Below are 18,916 nucleotides of genomic sequence, written 5' to 3' on the forward strand. Positions count from 1 at the left end.
ACGTCCAATGATCTCACATCTGGAGAGTCCCCTGAGAGGGCCGGTACAACAATCGGCTGATTGATGTGAAAATCAGACACCACTTTTGGTAGAAAGGACATACGAGTACGAAGCTCGGCCCTATCCGCATGAAACACCAGGTAAGGAGACCTGCAAGAGAGAGCCCCCAGTTCCGACACCCGTCTAGCTGAAGCCAGTGCCAGGAGCAGAACCACCTTCCAGGTGAGATATTTTATCTCTACTGATTCCAGGGGCTCAAACATTGAAGACTGCAGAAAGGACAGGACCAGACTGAGGTCCCATGGTGCTGTCGGAGGACGGAAGGGAGGCTGTATTCGAAGAATCCCTTGAAAGAAGGTCTGAACCTCAGGCAGCAAGGCTAACCGTTTCTGGAAGAAAACCGAAAGAGCAGAGACCTGCACCTTTAGTGAGCCTAGTCTTAGGCCTGCTGAAAAACCTGCCTGCAAAAAACGGAGAAGACGGGCTAAGCTATACACGGAAGGAGAATACTGTCGACTTTCACACCATGCTACATAGGCCTTCCAAATGCGGTAGTAGTGAGAAGATGTAACCGACTTTCTAGCCCGAAGCATAGTAGGTATAACTGTACGAGGAATCCCCTTCCTTGTCAAGATGGCTTTCTCAACAGCCACGCCGTCAAACGTAGCCTGCGTAAGTCTGGATAACAAAAGGGGCCCTGTTGTAGAAGGTCGTCTCGTAGTGGTAGGGTCCAAGGCTCGGCCACCGACAACTGATGTAGAGCGGAGTACCAAACCCTGCGCGGCCAATCTGGAGCTATTAGGAGAACCAGAGCGTCTTCTCTCTTGATGCGTTGCAGAACCTTTGGCAACAGCGGAAACGGAGGAAAGAGGTAAACGAATTGGAAATTCCAAGGAGCCGTTAGAGCATCCACGCCCGCCGCCGTCGGGTCCCTTGTCCGAGAGTAGTAAAGAGGCAACTGATGGTTCAGGCGGGACGCCATGAGGTCGATCTGTGGTCTTCCCCACCGGCGGACCAGTTGCCCAAACACCTGGGGATGTAGCGACCATTCTCCCGGGTGCATGTCCTGCCGACTTAGATAGTCGGCTTCCCAATTGTCCACTCCCGGGATGAATATTGCCGATAAGGACAGAGCATACTTCTCCGCCCAAAGAAGGATGTTGGTGACTTCCCTCATCGCTGCTCGGCTGCGAGTGCCGCCCTGACGGTTGATGTATGCTACCGTCGTGGCGTTGTCGGACTGAACTCTGACCGCTCGACCTTGCAGGAGGTGATGTGCCTGCAGCAGGGCGTTGTACACCGCCCTTAGTTCGAGGATGTTTATGTGGAGAGCGGATTCGTGGATTGACCAGCGCCCCTGAAACTGATGTCCCAGGGTCACTGCTCCCCAGCCTCGCATACTGGCGTCCGTGGTGAGGAGAGTCCAATCCCATATGCCGAACAGTCTTCCTTCCAACAGATGGGTCGACTGGAGCCACCAGAGTAGCGATGACCGTGCTTTTGGAGATAGCGTCACCCGCTGATGAAGGAACAGATGAGATCCTGACCATTGATTTAGAAGACATAGTTGAAACGGTCGAGAGTGGAAGCGACCGTACGGAAGAGCCTCGAACGCCGCTACCATCTTTCCCAGCAGGCGAATGCACAGATATACCGACACCCGATGGTGCTGAAGGACCAGTCTTACCAGTGTTTGCAGAGAAAGTATCTTGTCCCGCGGAAGGAAAACCCTCTGACGGACCGTGTCGAGAATCATTCCCAGAAACAACAGCCGTTGTGCGGGGCATAAGTGAGACTTCGGGAAATTCAGGACCCACCCGTGTCGGATCAGAAAGTCCTGTGTCATCTGGATATTCTGAAGTAATCGTTCTGCTGTGTTTGCTTTTATTAGCAGATCGTCCAGATAGGGGACAATTGTCACACCCTGCTTCCGAAGTAGGGCCATCATGACCGCCATGATCTTTGTGAACACTCTGGGGGCAGAAGAGAGACCGAAAGGAAGGGCCTGGAACTGTAAATGAGTGTCCTGTATTGCGAACCGGAGAAAAGCCTGGTGAGGAGGCCAAATGGGAACATGTAAGTATGCGTCCTTGATGTCTAAGGATGCCAGAAACTCGTCCTTTTCCAACCCCGCAATAACAGACTGGAGAGACTCCATCTTGAACTTGAACACCTTCAAATACGGATTGAGGTCCTTCAAGTTCAGGATTGGTCTGACTGAGCCGTCCGGCTTCGGTACAAGAAACAGGCTTGAGTAATAGCCCCGTTTTCGATGATGCGAGGGAACCGGGATCACTACCCTTGCAGACAGAAGCTTCTGGACCGCGGTTTGTAAGGCAACTCCCCGGTTGTCGGAAACTGGCAAACCCGTGGTAAAGAACCGCTGGGGTGGTTGTTCCCGAAAAACGAGCTTGTAACCGCAAGTGATGAGATCCCGGACCCAAGCATCTGGGCAGGACTGTATCCAGACCTCCTTGAAATCCCACAAACGAGCTCCCACCCTGTGATCCCCCAGGTGGGAGGGAGGCCCGTCATGCGGTGGCAGTGCCAGAAGACTTAACGTCTGACTGGGTTGAGGCTGCGGAACCTCTACCCCTGCCACCGCCTCTACCTCTACCTCTCTGGCCACGGAAGGTAGAAGCTCCACCCCTGGCCCGTCCTCGAAACCTGGAAGGGGCACGAAAGGATCGAAAAGAGGGACCCCTATATGGTCTGCGAGCGGCTGGAGCAGTAGAAGGAAGATAAGCCGACTTACCCCCCGTAGCCGTAGAGATCCAGGCATCCAGATCTTTACCAAACAGAAACTCACCCGTAAAGGGTAACGCCTCTGCCGCCCTTTTGGATTCCGTATCCGCCTGCCAATTTCGGAGCCATAACGTTCTGCGGGCCGCAATTGTTAAAGCAGAAATTCTAGCTCCGAGAACACCTATGTCCTTGGACGCTTCGCAAAGATAAAGGGCTGATTCACGGATGTGCTCCGCCAGGTCTATCAATTGATCCGCCGGTAATTCGTCACGAATTCCAGAGGACAATTGTTCCGCCCAAGCTTCGATCGCCTTGTTGACCCAACAACCTACCTGTGCCGGGCGCTGCAAAACCCCTGCCGCAGAGTAAATATTCTTTAAGGTAGACTCCAACTTCCTATCTGGCGCCTCCTTAAGTGAAGTTGCCCCCGGAACAGGCAGGACCGTCTTTTTGGACAGATGAGACACCGAAGGATCCACGATCGGAGAGTTCTCATAGCGCGTTCTGCTATCTGCGGGAAAAGGATAGGAAGACAACATTTTTCTTGATACCTGAAATCTTGCGTCTGGATGCTTCCAGGCTGTCGTTATGAGCGCATCCAGCTCCTCCGAAACTGGAAAAGTCACCGGCAGGTATTGGTCTGTGCCAAACCTTGAAGGGCGTAAGGTGTCTTCCGTCTCCTCCACCTGTAACACTGAGCGAATAGCAGTAATAAGAGCCTCTATACCCTGTGCTACTGGTTCAGAGTCCCCATATACCTGATCGTCAGTATCCTGGATATCCACTTCCTGTATATCCTGCACATCTAACTCCGCCTCATCTAATTGAGGCATATCATCGTCAAAGTCCTGTAACACCGAGGCTAGCAATCTCTTTTTTGCAGCCTGTTGGGGGGGACTAAAGGACGGGGCTTGGGAAGGTATTACAGCCCTGGAAAGTCCTTCCACTGACTTTGCCAATGAGACTGCCCATGCAGGTTCTGGCACCGGTACCGGGACAAGCTGTCGGAACTGGGCCGCCTCTCTATCTTTCCGAGAGGCTTTAAGTTCCCCCGTCAGCAGGGACATCACCTCTGTGAGTTGTGTCGTCCATGTCGGGGCGCTCTGGGGTTCCGAGGAGGTCTGGGCTGATTGTTGTGATTCCTCACTTAAAACCTGACCCTGCTTTTGAGCTGCCTTGGAGCCTTTAGTGGCCATGGCAGCACCTAAACTTGATACCCTTCCCCCACAGTAAACAGCTATAGGCAGAATGGGAGGGAGGGGAGGGAAGCAGGGAAGAACGTAGCCACAGCAGCCTATCTGTCCTGCACGATACTGTGTGCAGTGACAGGCTGCAATAAACAAAACCTGTACCTTGCAGTGCCCCCGAGTGCCCCCCCTTCCCCACTGTAACTCTCTTGCCGTGACGCGTGGCCTCCGTCCCGCGCTGCTGAAGAACGGGTCCCCGGCGCGCTGTTACTTCCGGGCGCGCAGAGCGGGATTAAGCCCCGCCCCCCTCCTTGACGGCGCCAAATTTAAAACTGCAATGCGCGCCTATGTCGGATCCCTGTAGCGGCTCTGTGAGCCGCGCTGCCAGGGATCCGAGCAGCGAGGAGAGCGGGCGGCTGGCGGTCGGGCGGATGTGAGCGCGGCACAGCGCTTTTTTTTTTTTTTTTTTTTTAGTGAATAAAAATAATAATAATAATCCGAGGAGGGGGGGGGGGGGGTTGGGGGGGTGGTAGGTTGTCAGGGTGCTAAGAAACATCTTATCATGGGGCTGGGAACCCAGTGTATGCTATACGGAGCACCATACCATTAGGCTATGGGAGAAGCACTTCTGTTGTCACTGACAGTCTAGTTATAGCTAGAGAAGGAGCACTAACCCTCTAGTCTATAGAAGGGCTCTCAGCAAAAAACCCCTTGTCACCCCTTCAACCCATGCCTGGGTGGAGGGTATGCACACACTCACCTTTCAGGGGTGGCCCCGACACACTCCGCACGCAGCGGTGTCCGAATGGAGTGGCCGCGACACGCGCCGCACGCAGCGGTGTCCGACCATTTTTTATACTCACCGCTGCCTTGCTGCCGGAATCTTCTGCTGGATGGAGTGGCCGCGACACGCGCCGCACGCAGCGGTGTCCGCCAACTCAGGAGAGCTCAGTGTCTCCCTCAGCCGGGGCCCATCCCTAGCCGCACGCAGCTGCGATGGGACCCCGCCGGCAGCTCCCACGGTGCAGACTGGCAGTGGCAGAGCTGCCAGTCTGTGTGTGTATGTGAGAAAAAATAAAATAATAAAGAAAAAATAAAAATTTCTTCAGCTAAACCCAAGTGAACCAGCTCCCTTGGGCACTAAACTAAGACTGGCTTGGAGGGGAGATAGTAGGGGAGGAGCTAGCCACAGGGTTAGAATTTTGTTTAAAGTGCCAGCTCCCAATTACTGCCTACTATTCCCCATTGTAACTACGCTCCAGTGGCCCCTAGTGGATGAAGGAGAAAAGCATAATGCGGTATAAGAAATGGGGGCACCCATCTGTAACGCTCCCCGTGATCCCGATACACGCAGATGCGTCTCAAGCAATCCCCGCCGGCAATGTTTAATTGGCTTGCACATGTTTTAAGTCCTTAAATCCTTACAGAAATATTAATGTGGAGGTCTCACTTTGTGGCGAGGACCGGATGCGGAAGAGGATATCAGAGGGGCCGTACCTTAAACCCATTTATTCCAAAATCTGTAGTTCTATTACGGACTGAACGCTGTTCCAAAGTGATCTGCCGGAGGCTCATTTGCTGGAGAGTTCCCAGCACGCAGAGTGCACACCTGTTTCAGCGAAACATGAATGGGGTTGCAAGTTGCGACCTGAGACCGGTAAGTCTTGTGGTTTCAACAGGTGTAAAATCAACCACTACATAACAATGCAGCCATTTCTGAATACTCCGCAGAAGTAAAGCGAACGAGAACGTATTCCTCGGCTTGAGCGGAGATCTCAAAGATGACTGATAAAGGAAAGCAGCGCAGGAAGCGGTTGGCACAGGGCAGCAGACACAGAACACCCGACGTATCAGGCTATCTATCCATTCAATAGAAGGGTCACATGTGATAACGGTATCACCATTGTATCATCAAGCGTTTGCCGGAGCGCTGTCACTTGCCTTGTCTGGAGCCTCTCAGACAGAGGGGTGATTGAGAGGTCAGCGTTATACAGCCGCGCTCCTGTATCAGTGAGAACAGGGGGGGCAAATATTGACGGAATATTTTATATAATGAGATCAATCACCAGCGTTAAAGTGATCGTTACACAGCGTCCCTGTGCCCGGCAGCAGACACGTTACACTGTACTAGCGGTGGCACGGTTGCCATAGCTACTGAAATCCTAACATAAAAAGATATATAAAAGCTTATGTCTCGCAGGGTATGCGCCAAAGCGCACGGTGGGACAGATGAGTGGCGGGTACTATGTGCCAGGAGGACTGTAGGGCGGAGGCTTCCAAACGCCGTCCTCAAGGCACCCCAACAGTCCAGGTTTTAGGTATATCCCTGGCTCAGCACAGATGGTTAAATCAAATTGACTGAGGTGCTATTTAAGTCACCTGTGGCCAAGCATGGATACATTTAAAACCAGGACCTTTTTGGGAACCTCTGCTCTAGGGACTAGAGAGCACTTCCATCGCCAGATACAATCGGCTTGTAAGCGTAACAAAGTAATGGCTATACTGAGAGGGATGCCAGAGTAACAAAGATCCAGGGGCGGCAGAGAGGGAACACGTGCCAGAAGTCACGCAGATGGCAGGAGCAGTGATACAGAGAATGGCGGATGTGGGGCCGGGGTGCACAGAGACAACTGGTGGCAGGGAACCTAGTGTATTACACACAACAGGGACAAAGTCTGCTCCGACCAGCTGTGGGTCTCACGCCGTGATCTAGTCTGGGGGCTCAGCATATATAGTATATATACAGTGGGAGAATATATACAAAATAGCTAAAGGCTTTGGTATCTAGAAGCAGTAACACAGGGCCTGAGTAAGAGGTGGGCGCAATGGCGATGTACGCAGTGGAGCGATTATCCGTCACTGCGCACGCTTACAAGTTGCACTGCTGATGTGCCGCTGAGGATTTATTAGCAATGTCAGTGACCTGCGCCCTGAGCGCAGGAGCCATTACGGGGGCCCATCACAGACTGCGATCACGTCCGCAGTTAGAATGGATCCAGCATCTTACTTCCTGCGCCAACGCTGGGCGAACACAGGGTCAGTCATAAGTGATGTGCGTCCGATGTCTGCGTACAGAAGTGGCGGGTCTAAGATGCCTCAATACAAATGGCAGAGGCATATTCTCGCACAGAAGCTACAACGGCACTAGCGAACATCACAAGGGGTGGCAGGTACTATATAGGTTCACAGGGTAACAGGTATTATACACGTGCTTGGTGTGGCAGGGAAAGGGTGACAGGTACTATATGGGAGCACAGGGTGAGAGGGAAAGAGTGACCAGTATTATAGCAGTGCATGGGGTGGCAGGTATTATACAGGTGCTATACAGGACACACAGGCGACAGGAGAGATTGTGTCTCACTATACAGGCACACAGGAAAGAGGAAACACTACTATACGGGTGTTCAACGGTGACAGGAGAGTGGGTGACAGGTATTATACAGACACATGGGGTGGCAGGTATTATACAGGTGCTATACAGGACACACAGGCGACAGGAGAGATTGTGTCTCACTATACAGGCACACAGGAAAGAGGAAACACTACTATACGGGTGTTCAACGGTGACAGGAGAGTGGGTGACAGGTATTATACAGACACATGGGGTGGCAGGTACTATACAGGCACACGGAGACAGGGAAAGGGCGACAGGTACTAATTGAGTATTCATGGTGACAGGGAAAGGGTAATACTATATGGGCACCGGGTGTCAGGTACTACACAGGTGTGAGGGTGGCAGGTACTATATGGGTACACAGGGTGACAGGTAAAGTGTATATGGGACAACACAGGCTCACTGGGTGACAGGCACTATATGAACGCAAATGGCGACAGGAGAGGGGGTGACAGGAGTGTCTAGAGCTACACAAATGCAGCACTACACAGGCACGTGGGGTGACAGGTGAAGGGGTGTCAGATACTATACAGGTGCACAGGGTGTCAGAAGCTACACAGGGTGACAGGAGAAGGGGTGCCAGGTACTATATGCGTGTACAGGGTGTCAGAAGCTACACGGGGTGACAGGAGAAGGGGTGCCAGGTACTATATGCGTGCACAGGGTGTCAGAAGCTACACGGGGTGACAGGAGAAGGGGTGTCAGGTACTATATGCGTGCACAGGGTGTCAGAAGCTACATGGGGTGACAGGAGAAGGGGCGTCAGGTACTATACGGGTGCACAGGGTGTCAGAAGCTAAACGGGGTGACAGGAGAAGGGGTGCACAGGGTGTCAGAAGCTACACGGGGTGACAAGAGAAGGGGTGTCAGGTACTATATGAGTGCACAGGGTGTCAGAAGCTACACGGGATGACAGGAGAAGGGGTGTCAGGTACTAAATGGGTGCACAGGGTGTCAGAAGCTACACAGGGTAACAGGAGAAGGGGTGTCAGGTGCTATATGCGTGCACAGGGTGTCAGACGCTACACGGGGTGACAGGAGAAGGGGTGTCAGGTACTATATGGGTGCACAGGGTGTCAGACGCTACACGGGGTGACAGGAGAAGGGGTGTCAGGTACTGTATGGGTGCAGAGGGGGTCAAGCAATACACAGGCACATAGGGTAACAGGAGACAGGGTGTCACTTACTATATGGATGCACAGAGTGTCAGGTAAAGGGCGACAATGGGTGCTCAGGGTGTCAGGTGCTACACAGGCACACAGGGTGTCAGGCACTACACAGGGTGTCAGGGAAAGGGTGTCAGGTACTATAAGGAGTGCACAGGGTGTCAGGCGCTACACGGGCACACGGGGTGACAGGTACTATAAGGAGAGCACAGGGTGTCAGGCACTACACAGGCGCACAGGGTGTCAGGGAAAGGGTGACAGGTACTATAAGGAGAGCATAGGGTGACAGGCACTACACGGGGTACTATAAGGAGTGCACAGGGTGTCAGGCGCTACACAGGGTGTCAGGGAAAGGGTGACAGGTACTATAAGGAGAGCACAGAGTGTCAGGCGCTACACAGGGTGTCAGGGAAAGGGTGACAGGTACTATAAGGAGAGCATAGGGTGACAGGCACTACACGGGTACTATAAGGAGTGCACAGGGTGTCAGGCGCTACACAGGGTGTCAGGGAAAGGGTGACAGGTACTATAAGGAGAGCACAGAGTGTCAGGCGCTACACAGGGTGTCAGGGAAAGGGTGACAGGTACTATAAGGAGAGCATAGGGTGACAGGCACTACACGGGGTACTATAAGGAGTGCACAGGGTGTCAGGGAAAGGGTGACAGGTACTATAAGGAGAGCATAGGGTGACAGGCACTACACGGGGTACTATAAGGAGTGCACAGGGTGTCAGGCGCTACACAGGGTGTCAGGGAAAGGGTGACAGGTACTATAAGGAGAGCACAGAGTGTCAGGCGCTACACAGGGTGTCAGGGAAAGGGTGACAGGTACTATAAGGAGACCATAGGGTGACAGGCACTACACGGGGTACTATAAGGAGTGCACAGGGTGTCAGGCGCTACACAGGGTGTCAGGGAAAGGGTGACAGGTACTATAAGGAGAGCATAGGGTGACAGGCACTACACGGGGTACTATAAGGAGTGCACAGGGTGTCAGGCGCTACACAGGGTGTCAGGGAAAGGGTGACAGGTACTATAAGGAGTGCACAGGGTGTCAGGCGCTACACAGGGTGTCAGGGAAAGGGTGACAGGTACTATAAGGAGAGCATAGGGTGACAGGCACTACACGGGGTACTATAAGGAGTGCACAGGGTGTCAGGCGCTACACAGGGTGTCAGGGAAAGGGTGACAGGTACTATAAGGAGAGCACAGAGTGTCAGGCGCTACACAGGGTGTCAGGGAAAGGGTGACAGGTACTATAAGGAGAGCATAGGGTGACAGGCACTACACGGGGTACTATAAGGAGTGCACAGGGTGTCAGGCGCTACACAGGGTGTCAGGGAAAGGGTGACAGGTACTATAAGGAGAGCATAGGGTGACAGGCACTACACGGGGTACTATAAGGAGTGCACAGGGTGTCAGGCGCTACACAGGGTGTCAGGGAAAGGGTGACAGGTACTATAAGGAGTGCACAGGGTGTCAGGCGCTACACAGGGTGTCAGGGAAAGGGTGACAGGTACTATAAGGAGTGCACAGGGTGTCAGGCGCTACACAGGGTGTCAGGGAAAGGGTGACAGGTACTATAAGGAGTGCACAGGGTGACAGGCACTACACGGGGTACTATAAGGAGTGCACAGGGTGACAGGCACTACACGGGGTACTATAAGGAGTGCACAGGGTGTCAGGCACTACACGGGGTACTATAAGGAGAGCACAGGGTGACAGGCACTACACGGGGTACTATAAGGAGAGCACAGGGTGACAGGCACTACACGGGGTACTATAAGGAGAGCACAGGGTGACAGGCACTACACGGGCGCACGGGGTGACAGGTACTATAAGGAGCGCACAGGGTGTCAGGGAAAGGATGACAGGTACTACAAGGAGAGCATAGGGTGTCAGGCGCCACCCGGGCGCACGGGGTGACAGGTACTATAGGGTGTCAGGCGCCACCCGGGCGCACGGGGTGACAGGTACTATAGGGTGTCAGGCGCCACCCGGACGCACGGGGTGACAGGCTGTACTGTGGGGGACGGTGCGGACGTACCGGGCGGCGAGTGACCGGCTCACCCCCCACCCATGACCCCGGCCGGCCCCCTCACCTGCTCCCGCTCTCGGTGTCCGGCAGCCGCTCAGCTCCTCCGCCCGCCCGGCCGCTGTCTCTTATTGTCACCTCCTCCCCAGGTTGCCTGGCAGCGTCACCATTACGCTCATCGCACGAGGCGGCGGAGGCCAATCACGGAGCTCCCCGCGAGCATGCACGAGGGAGACACGCACAGTAGCCCCTCCCCTACCGCGCTGCACGCCGGGAGCTGTAGTCCGAGGCGGCCCCGCCTCCCTGTTTGTTTATAACCAGCCAAGGTCGTCACTCTCACCTGCTCTCGCGCGCTTCCTGGTAGCCAATCATCGGCCCCGCCTGTCACTTCCTCGTCACGCGGTCTCGTTGCTATGGGTGATGAGACTCATCCCCTCAGACTTAGGAGATGTGTGTCAGTAAGTTGATGTTTCTGCCTCAGAGGAGGCGTCCTGGCCGAATTTACTGACTGCTCTGCAAATACATTCCTGTAATAACAAGTCATAGTATCCCCCACTCACCACACCAATGCCTGATGGTCACTGGTAGCTGGGGAGGGGAGGTCTGAGTGATCTGTCACCGGGCGATGTAACTAGGGTAACCACCTATTGTGTGCATAGGCGGCGCGGCCAAAACTGCAGCAGGATTACAGACATTTTATTTGCCAGTGACCCTTATGTACCAGATTTATCACATCAGGACACCGCATGCCCCATTATATGCCATCAGAGCCCCCAAATGTCACTTCATGTGCCATCAGACCCCTCTACATACCTCGCTGTGCCATGTGCTCCACATGCCCCATTATATGCCATCAGAGCCCCCGAAATGTCACTTCATGTGCCATCAGACCCTTCTACATACCTCGGTGTGCCATGTGCGCCACATGCCCCATTATATGCCATCAGAGCCCCCGAAATGTCACTTCATGTGCCATCAGACCCCTCTACATACCGCATTGTGCCATGTGCTCCACATACCCCATTATATGTCATCAGAGCCCCCGAAATGTCACTTCATGTGCCATCAGACCCCTCTACATACCTCGGTGTGCCATGTGCTCCACATGCCCCATTATATGCCATCAGAGCCCCCGAAATGTCACTTCATGTGCCATCAGACCCCTCTACATACCTCGCTGTGCCATGTGCTCCACATGCCCCATTATATGCCATCAGATCCCCCAAAATGTCACTTCATGTGCCATCAGACCCTTCTACATAACTCGGTGTGCCATGTGCTCCACATGTCCCATTATATGCCATCAGAGCCCCCGAATGTCACTTCATGTGCCATCAGACCCTTCTACATACCGCATTGTGCCATGTGCTCCACATGCCCCATTATATGCCATCAGAGCCCCCGAAATGTCACTTCATGTGCCATCAGACCCTTCTACATACCTCGCTGTGCCATGTGCTCCACATGCCCCATTATATGCCATCAGAGCCCCCGAATGTCACTTCATATGCCATCAGACCCCTCTACATACCTCGCTGTGCCATGTGCTCCACATGCCCCATTATATGCAATCAGAGCCCCCGAATGTCACTTCATGTGCCATCAGACCCCTCTACATACCTCGCTGTGCCATGTGCTCCACATGCCCCATTATATGCCATCAGAGCCCCCGAATGTCACTTCATGTGCCATCAGACCCTTCTACATACTGCATTGTGCCATGTGCTCCACATGCCCCATTATATGCCATCAGAGCCCCCGAAATGTCACTTCATGTGCCATCAGACCCTTCTACATACCTCGCTGTGCCATGTGCGCCACATGCCCCATTATATGCCATCAGAGCCCCCGAAATGTCACTTCATGTGCCATCAGACCCTTCTACATACCGCATTGTGCCATGTGCTCCACATGTCCCATTATATGCCATCAGAGCCCCCGAAATGTCACTTCATGTGCCATCAGACCCCTCTACATACCGCATTGTGCCATGTGCTCCACATGCCCCATTATATCTCATCAGAGCCCCCGAATGTCACTTCATGTGCCATCAGACCCCTCTACATACCTCGCTGTGCCATGTGCTCCACATGCCCCATTATATGCCATCAGAGCCCCCGAAATGTCACTTCATGTGCCATCAGACCCTTCTACATACCTCGGTGTGCCATGTGCTCCACATGCCCCATTATATCTCATCAGAGCCCCCAAATGTCACTTCATGTGCCATCAGACCCTTCTACATACCGCATTGTGCCATGTGCTCCACATGTCCCATTATATGCCATCAGAACCCCCAAATGTCACTTCATGTGCCATCAGACCCTTCTACATACCGCATTGTGCCATGTGCTCCACATGTCCCATTATATGCCATCAGAGCCCCCGAAATGTCACTTCATGTGCCATCAGACCCTTCTACATACCTCGCTGTGCCATGTGCTCCACATGCCCCATTATATCTCATCAGAGCCCCCAAATGTCACTTCATGTGCCATCAGACCCTTCTACATACCGCATTGTGCCATGTGTTCCACATGTCCCATTATATGTCATCAGAGCCCCCGAAATGTGACTTCATGTGCCATCAGACCCCTCTACATACCTCGGTGTGCCATGTGCTCCACATGCCCCATTATATGTCATCAGAGCCCCCGAATGTCACTTCATGTGCCATCAGACCCCTCTACATACCTCGCTGTGCCATGTGCTCCACATGCCCCATTATATGCCATCAGAACCCCCGAAATGTCACTTCAGTGCCATCAGACCCTTCTACATACCTCGCTGTGCCATGTGCTCCACATGTCCCATTATATGCCATCAGAGCCCCCGAAATGTCACTTCATGTGCCATCAGACCCCTCTACATACCGCGCTGTGCCATGTGCGCCACATGCCCCATTATATGCCATCAGAGCCCCCGAAATGTCACTTCATGTGCCATCAGACCCCTCTACATACCTCGCTGTGCCATGTGCTCCACATGCCCCATTATGTCATCAAACCCCTCCACATACCCCATTACATGCTACCCAATCCCTCCACATGCCCCATTATTTGCCATCCAACCCCTGCATGTGCCCCTTTCTATGCCCCATTATACAGTATCAAACCCCTCCATGTGCTCCATTACATGCCATCAGAGTGCCGGCATACACCTTTATATGCCATCAGACACCTATACATGCTGCTTTATATGCCTCTAGATCCCCTCATATATTGGTGCCATTTTCTGCACTTCCTGTGTGTGTGTCACACTCACACCGTATAATGCAAAGGTAGAAAATGTCACAATACATAATGTCACTTGAGTCAAACTTACCAACTTTCCCGGCAAATGGGATTTTTGGATTTGTGATCAGACAAATGGGATTTTTGGATTTGTGATCAGACAGTAGGTATTATCTCCTAGAAGGTTCTGGATAAATCATAAGTAGAATCTAATTGGTTGCTATGGGCAACATCTCCACTATAAACCCACACTTTAGTAAATATACCCCTAGGGCAGAGGTTCCCAAACTGTGTGCCGTGGCTCCCTGGGGTGCCTCGGGACACTTGCAGGGGTGCCCTGGGTTGGTGGTCCAGGACCAATTCAAATTATTCATGGTAAATATAATAGGCAAAACCTGTGCTGGAGGCTGCCAGTCATAAAATATGTGGCCAAACAGAAGCAAATCTTGTCCCTCACCACACAGCTGACCCTAAGGATGACATATAAACGCGATCTACTTAATGTAATATTTATTTCTAAATTTCTCAATAAGAAATTTTTGGCCTAGGGGTGCCGTGAAAAAAATTCTGATATTCTAGGGCGCCGTGATTCAAAAAAGTTTGGGAACCACTGCCCTAGGGGTTTCTAGCAACCCCTGTTAGAAGCTGCAGTCGGTGATACTAAAATTCTTAGCACCTGATTTTATATACATTTTATCTTAGTTCTATAGCAAAAGCATATTCCTTTGTACTTTACAATTCGGTGCAAAGCCGTAATAAGGGGGTCATTCCGACCCGCTCGCACGCTGCGGTTCATCGCTGCGGTGCGAACGGATTGGAAATGCGCACGTGTGTCGTTACCCAGCGACCAGAAGAAAGAAGAAAGTGATCGCTAGCGCGATCACAAGAAGATTGACAGCGGGGAGGCGTTCCGGGGCGGATACTCACCGTTTTCCGAGCATGGTGATCCGAACGCAGGCGTGTCCAGGCGTTTGGAGGGTGGATGCCTGACATCAATTCCGGGACCTCCATCGCTGGATCCGTCGCACAGGGTAAGTAGCTGCAGCGCTGGTCTTGTTCTGCACAAAACTTTTTTAGCTTAGCAGGGCTGTACAAGCGATCGCATCCCTGCTATGCTAAAATACACTCCTCCATAGGCGGCGTCTAGTTGATCGCACGAGCAGCAAAAAGTTGCTACGTGCGATCAACTCGGAATGACCCCCTAAAATCAGTAATGCTGGGTACACACCTGAATGATGGATCGGCCAGCAGACCAAACCAACGATTTGTTAAGTGTCCTGCACAGCGATATGTGCATACACACCAATCCAACGCCCGACATGCCTGGCCACAGGAACCAGTAGTGTCATCACTGGCGGTTCCTGCGGCCGTTATAAGGGTCGGTCACCTACACACACATATATTTATCCGCATCAGCCGTGCTGCACAGCCAACGTGATATGTCGGTATACAATGTTGTTCACAGACATATTGGGTGTATACACGAGCAGGCAGCCGGGACGATATATCATTTGTTGGCTGTTTGATCGATCTATTGCATAGTGTGACCTAGTCTGGGGCTTATTAGTGTTGAGAGTGTGCAGCTGCATTTTCTCTTTTTCTGCAAGTATAGAACGGCTCATGATATGTTCTCTGCACCCGCGGTGCACCATAATTTTATGCGTCGCCATTTTTTAGGGTGCAAATTGAATTCTGAGTTGCATGTAACGCTCAGGTCACGACGCAGGAGCATTTTGCTTAAACCGTGAATCAGGCCCTATATACATCAGATCCTGCTTACCTACGCCATAATAATATACCCAATTACATGGTCTAGTCACGGTCTCACTACGCAGATGGTGCACAGACCACCTTCGCACTTCCTGATGACTTAATGAGACTTTTACTACATGAAACAATAGTCATCAAATAACATTGATGCTGATGTAGAATTCTCGGCCGTCTGACAACCCACAAAGTGGCAATAAGAGGCCTTCTCATTACAGCAGCTTCTAAATTAAAAAGGGAGAAGCTCAAGAACAGTCAAAAGCTCTCACATCAATTCGCAACTCCGGAACGTCTCTGCAGATCCCTTCAAGAACTCATCAGCCGTTAAGTGCTCCTAATCTGAATGGAGAGTGCTGGAAAAGCTGCACATCCACTACAACAGAACAGCAAAAGTAACAATCCGGACTCCGCGCTCGCACGCAGACTTAATCCAAGCTCCAGATCATTCCCGGTACCCACCACTAAAAACGGGATACGAAGGGAACCGGGAACTCTCTAACTGAATTCTGTAAAACAACTGTATAAATTGGGCAAACAAAACCCCCCCTTCTGGCCGGGAATTAATGAAGTCCGAGTACGGCGGCCGTGCGGGAAGCCAGCCGACTCGGACTTTGTTTTTTAAAGGGGCAATCATGTAAAAGGCTAATCCATGCCACATACATGAGATTGCCCCTTTAAAAAAATCTTCATTACATCCCGCCCCCTGTGTGTATGGTAGTTATTCTCCTACATCCAGAAAAGTGCCTGTAGCTAACGGGATAAGACATAGGGCCTAATTCAGACCTGATCGCAGAAGCAGCGATCGTAGCCTGATGCCCTTTGAGGAGTGAGCTTGCCAAGCGAGTGGACTGCGCTTGCGCACCCAGTGAAATGCGAAAGCCTTTACCTGATTGACAGGCGGTCGCGAGGCGGGAGGGGGCGTGCCAACGGCGTTAGAACGTCATTGGCGGGGCGCGGTCTGGACAACGCAGGCGTGTCCTGACCGTTTGTGGGGTCGGGCCACGGCGCGCAGCTGCTGCAACTTAGAACATGCAGGTAGCCCAACGGCTCAGAAGATTATTAACATTTTTGGACATTTATTTGTATAGCACCAGCATATTCTGTTATGCTTTACAATTTGTGAACAAAAAAAGTAATAAACCCAGACTGGGTAATAACAGGCAGAGAGGTAGGAGGGCCCTGCTTGCCGCTTACTCTCTATATAGGAATTAATGTGATACAGAAGGATAGGTGCTGTCTATTACATATTGGTACTGTCAGATTACAGGGGCTTGTAGGTGGGCTGTATTGACCCAGTCACACAGGAATGTTGGTCTGGGGTCAGCGGGATGTGCGAGTGTAGACAAAAAGCTGCGTCATTGTGCCTTCGTGACGGCCGCCTGTTAATCGTGCGTCAAGAGGTAGCAAGCAGTATTTCACTGGAAAGTTGGCACCGCTGGGAACTGGAATGGGTGGAACCCACTGCATGGGGGATCGGGCCCCCATATCCCTTAAAACTCCCCCCTAGAGTACTCCCTGCACTCTCTGCACTTTGTGGTTCAAAGACGCAAGTAGAAACAGTAAATGCTGAGTGAATGCAATCCGGCTGCACAGTGTATCTCCATGGGACGGGCTAATGACTGAACAGGTCCTCACTTCCCCTGATTACCCTGAGTCCCTTACTCCACAACAAGAGCCTCCTGTGCTGCATGACAACTCTGCAATCATACCAGACAACAGGGCTTAGGGGGAGATTTACTAAGCTTCACTTCTATGTGCAGTTTGCAATCCACCACACAGCGTCCGTATTGTCAGAGCCAAACCACAGGATTTACTGTCCTGCGATTTGGAATATGAAAATTGAAACCACTTCCGATGTGTGGTGGGTTCCAATCCCTTAAAGCAGGGCTGGCCAAACCGGTCCTCGAGATCTAGCAACAGTTCATGTTTTCCAGGCCTCCTGGAGATCTGTAGAATTGTCAGTTAGGAATGAATGCAGCACATCTTAATTAGTAATGACTACACCTGTGCACCAGCTAGGTGATCTGGAAAATGTGTACTGTTGGTAGATCTCGAGGACTGGTTTGGCCAGCCCTGCCTTAAAGCATATTGTTAAACTGGGTTAAATACATAGTACAAGAGCTGGGTGCTACTCAGCATCTCGCCTGGTCCTCTAGGGGGAGCACAAACAGAAGATTGCGTCCTGCCAATAGTGAGTAGCACTAGGAATCCTGATAAATCTAGAGTCCGGGTGTCACAGCCCTAATAGAGAGTGAGACCCCAGAATCGGACCCCGTTGCTTTCATGTGTGGACGCGGATGAGGTTCTGGCATGCCGCTCCAGCTTCACGGAGAGGGCTTAGCCGTGTCTCTGCTATGCTAGACACTCCCGTCCCTGCCGTTGCCGGGGTCTCTTCCCATGGACTCCGGGAATCACGTGCTGATTCGCTAGGCCTTCTGCTAGGTCTCTGGGAATGGTGCCTCCATGTTGTCTGGAGTCAGGTGACCGGAATCTGTCCAATCCCGGTCAGCCAGTAGACCAGCTGACTGTATCCACCAATCCCAAGTCCTCTGCAGGGATAAAAGGGTCAGCTCTCCCCAGTTATGGTTGCCAGTGCCACAAGTCACACAGCTGTACGTGTGAGCCTTGTATCTGCGCTCCGCAGAGGTTCCAGTTGGCTTCACTGAGTCCTGACTTCACCTCTGAATCTCCTGGAAGTTCTTCTGGTTCCAGTCCGGACTCCCGTTCCTAAATTCCATCAATTCCAGTTCAATGGTTACCTTATATCAATTCCAGTCCGATACCTGTTACCATCGGTTCCAGTCGGATATCTTCTCCCGGCAGTTCCAGTCCGATACCTACTGTAATCTCCACCGGTGCCAGTTCCAGACTGGGCATTAAGGCCGAGTACACTACACCGCCAGGGATGTGTTTTCTGGGGCTGTAGAAGCCTTTTGCTGTCGGCGATAGCACATGACATTTTCCCCGGCAACATCGGATGCACATAAAACTCTATGGTAAATGAGAGGTATAGTATAATGGAAATAGTCTATTCAGCATCTGTAATCTCCCTGCATCACCCTGTTAATAGCTTCCCCAGGAGCCAGGTTGTGTTAGGGCTGTTCAGCCAGTGAGGCGTAGCGCACTACAACTTGCTATACAGATGGGTCCACGGTTATTTTGGCAAGTTTGCTGCGCCTAGGCACAACATGGTTTATTAACATAAACCCTTCATCTATTGTTCTCAGCTGCAATACAATACAGAGAACAATACAGCAGGGGATTAAGTCATTACAGCAGAGGATTAAGTCCGACTGCCCATTCTCAGTTAATCCTATTAAAGGTCAAGATAAACATGGACCCATCTGTAGTTCTGCTGTACATCTTTACATCAGGCTTACCTACTTTGC

The 18,916-nt window shown here is 52.0% G+C and overlaps 2 protein-coding genes across 2 annotated transcripts in view; both read right to left on the reverse strand.

The window, feature by feature from the left end:
- Nucleotides 1-10,816, reverse strand: part of ADIPOR2 (adiponectin receptor 2) — a 52,032-nt gene extending 41,216 nt beyond the window's left edge. Inside the window, exon 1 of the mRNA XM_063929244.1 lies at nucleotides 10,595-10,816. The gene's annotated coding sequence lies outside the window, so the exon portion shown is untranslated. The remainder of the gene's footprint in view (nucleotides 1-10,594) is intronic.
- Nucleotides 1-18,916, reverse strand: part of LOC134934711 (E3 ubiquitin-protein ligase TRIM11-like) — a 51,525-nt gene that overhangs the window by 5,255 nt on the left and 27,354 nt on the right. The window lies entirely within an intron of this gene.

Source organism: Pseudophryne corroboree, chromosome 6, assembly GCF_028390025.1.
Source record: "Pseudophryne corroboree isolate aPseCor3 chromosome 6, aPseCor3.hap2, whole genome shotgun sequence".
Lineage (NCBI taxonomy): Eukaryota > Metazoa > Chordata > Amphibia > Anura > Myobatrachidae > Pseudophryne > Pseudophryne corroboree.